Consider the following 6,000-nt stretch of genomic DNA (forward strand, 5'->3'; position numbering starts at 1 on the left):
TACAACCCATCCTCCTTTGCACCCACCATTCCATATATCGCGGGTCCCTATCCATCATGCTGACAGCCATGCTCAGGCTGAAGAACTCGTAGATGATGAAATTATAAACCGGTGGGAACGTGAAACCCCAAAGCCCGCAAGGCCAAATTAACAAGGTCACCACACAATACACCCTCTGCACCCAAAACCCTCAACTTAAATTATTATTACATAACCCGATTCCGGGACTGCGCCACAACCACCCGCCGCTCGGTGGGCGCACTCCCAGAGCCCCTAGGCTGACCTCGGAAGACGGCCAATGGAACCGCACCCACCAGGCCCCGCAGTATCTAAAGAAAAGGCATAGACAGATTGTTCGAATGCCGTTTTAATATTTCTCAATGGTGTTTTAAATCCAGCTCCTTAAAATATTACTAGGCCCTGATACGCTAGCCATGCATATGGTGTTGTAGGCGCGGTGCTGCAGCGGCCAGGGAAGGCCTGTTTGATGAGGCATTCCTTACCCTGGCCACTCCATGATGCGCCCGCGGGACGCTGCTAGCACACACACACACACAGCAGCAGCAGCAGCAGCAGCAGCGGCAGCAGCAATGCAAATCGCTCGATGAATCACCAACAGCTTGAGCGGCCATCTCCCCTCGCCGCAACAACATATGCAATGACGTGCAGTGCGCGCGCGTTAGTTAGTACACAAGCTCTGTACGAGCTGAAGACAGTCTCAGTACTATTGTGGGTTTTGCTTGCCACACGCCAGGCAAGGTCCGTGCCCAAACGATGTTTCTCACACCCGATTTCCTCCGTCATTTCCAGGATGTGTAAACACACATACACACACATATGCATCCAACGTTTAATGCATCCCAACTCGACGCAAAAAGCCACCTACCTACGCTCCTGCAAAACTAAAATCTGCTGCCATGTCCATGGTTTAGAAGCCAACCTTCAGCCAACGCGAAAATGTTCGTGAGTGCGTTCGAATGGGTGAACGCGCGAATGCCACGTCAATCCTGATGGTCAAGATCTGACCTTACAGACATACACACGCACATACACAGCAAAAGAGAGGGACTTTCGTCCAGCAATGTACTCCATTGCTCCGTCGGCCTAAGCACAAACCAGAGAGGAAACCAGGACTCGAAGCCCGCTGGGCTGCTTCACTTATGTGGACCTGTGCCGACAAAAAGCCATAGTATGCCAGATCCATGGAGATCCTCCTGCCAAACTGAAACTACCCTTGTCGGCCAAGAACTCAAAAAAGCTATATCAATGAAGGGAACAAGGACAATCCCTACAAGGAACGACTCCAGGGGGCCGGACTCCCATAGGGCTCTGCGCTGAGCCGTGCGCCGCTGTGTCGTCCCGCCACACCCCGCCGTGGTGACATCGCAACAGGGCCGCACAAACATACACACACACACGCGTGCGCGCGAAGCCTCATGCGCAACATCAAACATTTTGCGCAGCTCCCGTTTAAAATCCCTGTGCACATTTCCGTGCGCGCATTCAGTCGGCGCACACTCACTCTAAATCTCCACTCGATCGCGCAAATAGTCGCGCACACGTAATGGCATATGCATGCCTACACCCAGCTATGGGCTGCGTCGCGCGCTCACCGCCACGCCTTTGCCAGCTCTCCGGGCGCAGCCAATTAAGATTTCCTTCATGAGTGTGGGGTTAGCCTCCAGGCGCGAGAACGAGTCCGCCGCGCGCGCCACTATGTCCGCCTGGTTATCTAGGTACCAGGCCACCAGGCTAGCCAGCAGCTGCGTGAAGCCCTGCGCGTCCGCCCACAACAACCTGTCCACAATGTTTTCTGGCTGCACGTTGGTGAGCACAGCCTCCACGGCCTGGTCTTGGAGCTTCTCCAGTAGCAGACGCGCCGCCAGCTCCGCCACTGCCTGCGCCTTGCCTGGCGGCACGTCCACCGTCCCCGTGTACATGTGGCGCAGAACAAGCGCGAAGGCATCTGGGTCGGCTTCATTAAGGACAAAGTGCTCGGCCTTGCTGTCGCTAAAGTTGTTCTCGAACTGCCGATGGAAGTACTCGCTGCGCGCCGCCAAAATGCCGCGGTGGACGTGAAAGCTACGGCCGGCGACTTCGATAGTGAGGTCTGCTGTGCCGTCTGGCTGGCGGTCCAGTAAGGCGCCCAGGTCTCCGGGTAGCGTGCCAGGAAGCGCGGGCCCAGGTCGCCTGGGCTCCGGAACCATGTAGCTGGGCGGCTTGAGGCCCAGCTGAACCAGGATGAGGTCCTCGTCGCTACCGCCGACGCTCCTAACAGCGCATAGCGCCAGACACCCGTTTGGAAGAATGTTGGCTGGGAAGCAGACGCAGCTGAGCTTGGAGATGGTTGTGACGGCGCCATCGGGCGTCAATTTGCGCAGGCAGCTGCAGGGCCCGCCACGGTCGTACAAGACGTCTGTCAGGAACAGGCTGCCGTCGCCGTCCATCACCATGCCCCAGATTTCCGTAAAGGGCGCCTGTTCTCCGTGCCTGTTGGCCTGCTGGGCGCCTGGACCCTCTTGTCCCGCTAGGAGCACCGGCACTCCCGCACCACTAGGGCCTAATCGGACGCGGTACACGGCGTTCTTACTACTGTAAACTAGGCTTGTTTTGCCGTTACAGTTGTCGAAGGCAAGTCCACACAGAGGCCGCTGCGTATCCAGGATGGTGGATACGACAACCTCGGAATTGCGGGAGTGAGAGGGCGCGGGGGCTGACCGCCACGATGCAGGCAGCTGCAGCTTTCGAATTCTGCATTCGTCTGCCACATACAGCACTCCTGCGCCGTCAGAGACTATGGCGCGCACGCTCTCAAAGGTTGCAGCAGTCCCAACGCCGTCATCTCCGCCGGACCTGTTGCGCGCGCCTGCCACGACCGAAACATCCCCTTTCGAGTTCAGTCGCAAAAGAGCACAGCCTTCCCGGAAAAAAATGCACGCACTAAATGGATCCCAGGCGGGCTCCCATGCGACGGACAATTCGTAGCTTCGCCGGCCTCCTTCCCCCAATTGAGCCGATGATAATTCGTATAATTTGAGGGGGTCCTCTAAATGAAAGCTCCCATGCAAAGAGCTGCCTGTTAGCGGTCTAAACTCCGCACCAACGACCAGCGTCTGGAAAGCATGCTCTTCAGCCTGCGCCGGTCGCGTTACTACGCCACGCAGCTGCTTAACGCGTATACGTCCCTCTAAAAACATGCTATATTGTGCAAGGCCCCCGCAAAGAAAAGCCCCACAATCCCTATGGTAACCAGGGTCCGCATAAGCTACAAGCACAACATTGAACAGTTATTTCATTATTTAATTGTGACCAAGGAAAGCTTTGTTGCGTAGTGAACGGCCAGGGCAACAGATTCGGCTCTCTTGCACGAGCATGTCATTGGGCCCACATAGGCGCCTGGCTTGCATGCGGCGGAGCACGGGTAACAGGTACCCTACGCCTCGTATCACGCAGACGGAAAGAGATTGCCAGCCTTTCTGGTGCCGTAATATAAGGAGCTCCCGTATACCGGATGCCATGGACCCCCTGTGATGGCTAGCCTGGCAGGTGCCACGGCTACTTAACGGCGGAGCTCACCTGTGTACGCTTTAATAACTGCCCATGGGCCGCAGGATGCTCCGAAACACACCGTGTGCAGTGTTGTGTGCAGTGGGCATGAGAGCCGAAAGCATGTCGTCGCTTTGGGATTCGTGATTGCTAGGTGGTTCGCCTTTCGCAGGTGACGGTGAAGCCGATGACTTGCCCTCGAGGGATTAGTTGTGCAAATCGAAGCACACACAACACCCTTTAAGTGTGTGTGTGTGTAGCACACACAACACACCTTAAAAGAGAGAGAGAGAGAGAGAGAGAGAGAGAGAGAGTATGTGTGTGTTACATGGTCGTGGGTGCGTTCCCGTACCTGCAAACCGCCCTAATACAAGCCGAGGGCTCAAGGGCTGCCAGATCGCCTTTAAACACCATCCTACCTCGCACTTCAAACAAAGCAAGTGATAAAGGATGCTAACGACCAAAGGGAACGATAGAGTTGCGGTGGACCACATACGTTCCAGCATCCTTGCCAGGCGTTCAGGTTCCCACTTCATAGCGTCCTTCATATGCTCGAAGCGTGGGAAATCCATATCAGATCTGATTTTTTGTCGTACACCGGACAGTCCAGCAAAATGTGCTTCTCATCTTCGATATGGGTATCAGTGCCGCAGCAGGGGCATACTCGCTTCTCCCTAGGTACATAACACCGTAAGCATCCAAACGCATACATGAACATAATCTGCTTGACATCGCGCTGCATGCCTTGTTTCTGAAAGAGCACTAAGTTGATGATACGCTGAAGTTGGTTGACTGCGGCAGTCCAGGTTGGGATTGCCCAACAGCAGCGATGAAGCTTGGACAGAGACAGCCAATCTGGGTTGGCATGGCACGATCTTTCCACACAACAGCATACAATGTTAGCGATTGGCCAAAGTTTCCATCCTCTGTTTGGTAGCTGGTGTTAAGACCAGCAGAACGCCGGAACCCCGCCGGGTCCTATTACTGTGGTTACCATTCTCTGGTGTATGAGTGTCGGTCATTCCAACAGCTGGTAATCCGCGACAACGATATACGGTACCATAGCTTCAAAACGGATTGCTGATATAGGTCTTTGCCCATTGACCAAACATCTTTATCCAGCGTATATTCATATCATCATAAGGTAGGAACTGTTTAGAGATTGAAGGGACAGCGTGGGGGGTGCGTGAGACGACGCACCCGACTGCATTGCAATTGTACACATACACCTCATTAAGCCCGTGGCAAATCTCCACATTTGCTTCGTCTCTTTCCGGCGGACTTGTATACCTTTGCATCATTATTGCGAGTCCAATATTCAAGCATTGGCGGTTTGTGCTTGGCATCATATGTTCTATTGATCCTTTTACGGTCACGGCTATCCCCAACCCAACCTGAGGATCTTGCTTTTCTTAGTTGCCAGGCCTTTTCTCTCGGCCAGACCTTTCCTAGCATAGCACATACTGTAACAAGATGGCAAATGGCAACGAGTCGAGCTTTAGCTAACCGGTTTCTCGGCTTGGGCTGTACGCGCATCCTCTAGCGGTACGTATTCCTGGCAGATGAATTTTTTGAGTGATTTGGGTATTTGGGTAATTCATCAAAATGCTTCCAATCTCGCTGCATCTGCTCAACAGATTGCGAAACTATGAGGGGATTTCTGGCGGCCCACCTTGATACTCCTGACAGGCGGGTTGGCACGTACAGCAGAAAAAGAAGGTCGCTGCGCCCTGTGATCACACAGCAATCAGCTGCTGCAAAGATAGGTTGTTCGTGGCAACGTGGCAGAGTATAAACCCTAACCTCCAGCTTCGCGAAATAGCATTACAATTTACCGTTTACATCCCATCAGTTTACATCCCATCTTTCAAGTTCTTGTAACCAATTTCTTTTAACGTGTATGCCGCAACTATACTTAGTAACCGATTCTGGCAGGTAGGGAACCGATATTCAAAAATTGCATGGATTTGGGACGACGACTTTGTTTCTTTTGCTTACTCCGTTCGCTTCCAAGTCTCTAACTGTAATCCAATAAATATTAACTAGGCAACGCGTTGACATCATAGGTCGCCGTTCGGTCTTTCCCTGACTTGGGTCCACCCAAAAGTCAACAACAACAATTTTGGCGACCATCGTCTTAGTTGTCACGCTGAAGTCGATAGTTTGGCTGCCTAATTTGTTGCATCGATCATGTATACAGCATCGTCATCCTGGCTTCTGACAATCATAAAACCGCCACGCTAGGTCTGTACGTTCATGTAGAATTGCGACGTCTGTGGTAACAAGGGGAGCTTTTTACGGCGTATCCTAACCAAGCTTGGGACAGCCTGATCTTCGTAGCGTCTTCTGTGTAGCTAGCTGGTCCAGCTGGTCGGCTTTCGCCATAAATCTACTGAAAGCCGAGCAGCTACAGGATAACATGCAAAGTGATAATGATCTGGTGTGGCCTGCGGC

This window comes from Volvox carteri (genome assembly GCF_000143455.1).
Source record: "Volvox carteri f. nagariensis unplaced genomic scaffold VOLCAscaffold_1, whole genome shotgun sequence".
NCBI lineage: Eukaryota > Viridiplantae > Chlorophyta > Chlorophyceae > Chlamydomonadales > Volvocaceae > Volvox > Volvox carteri.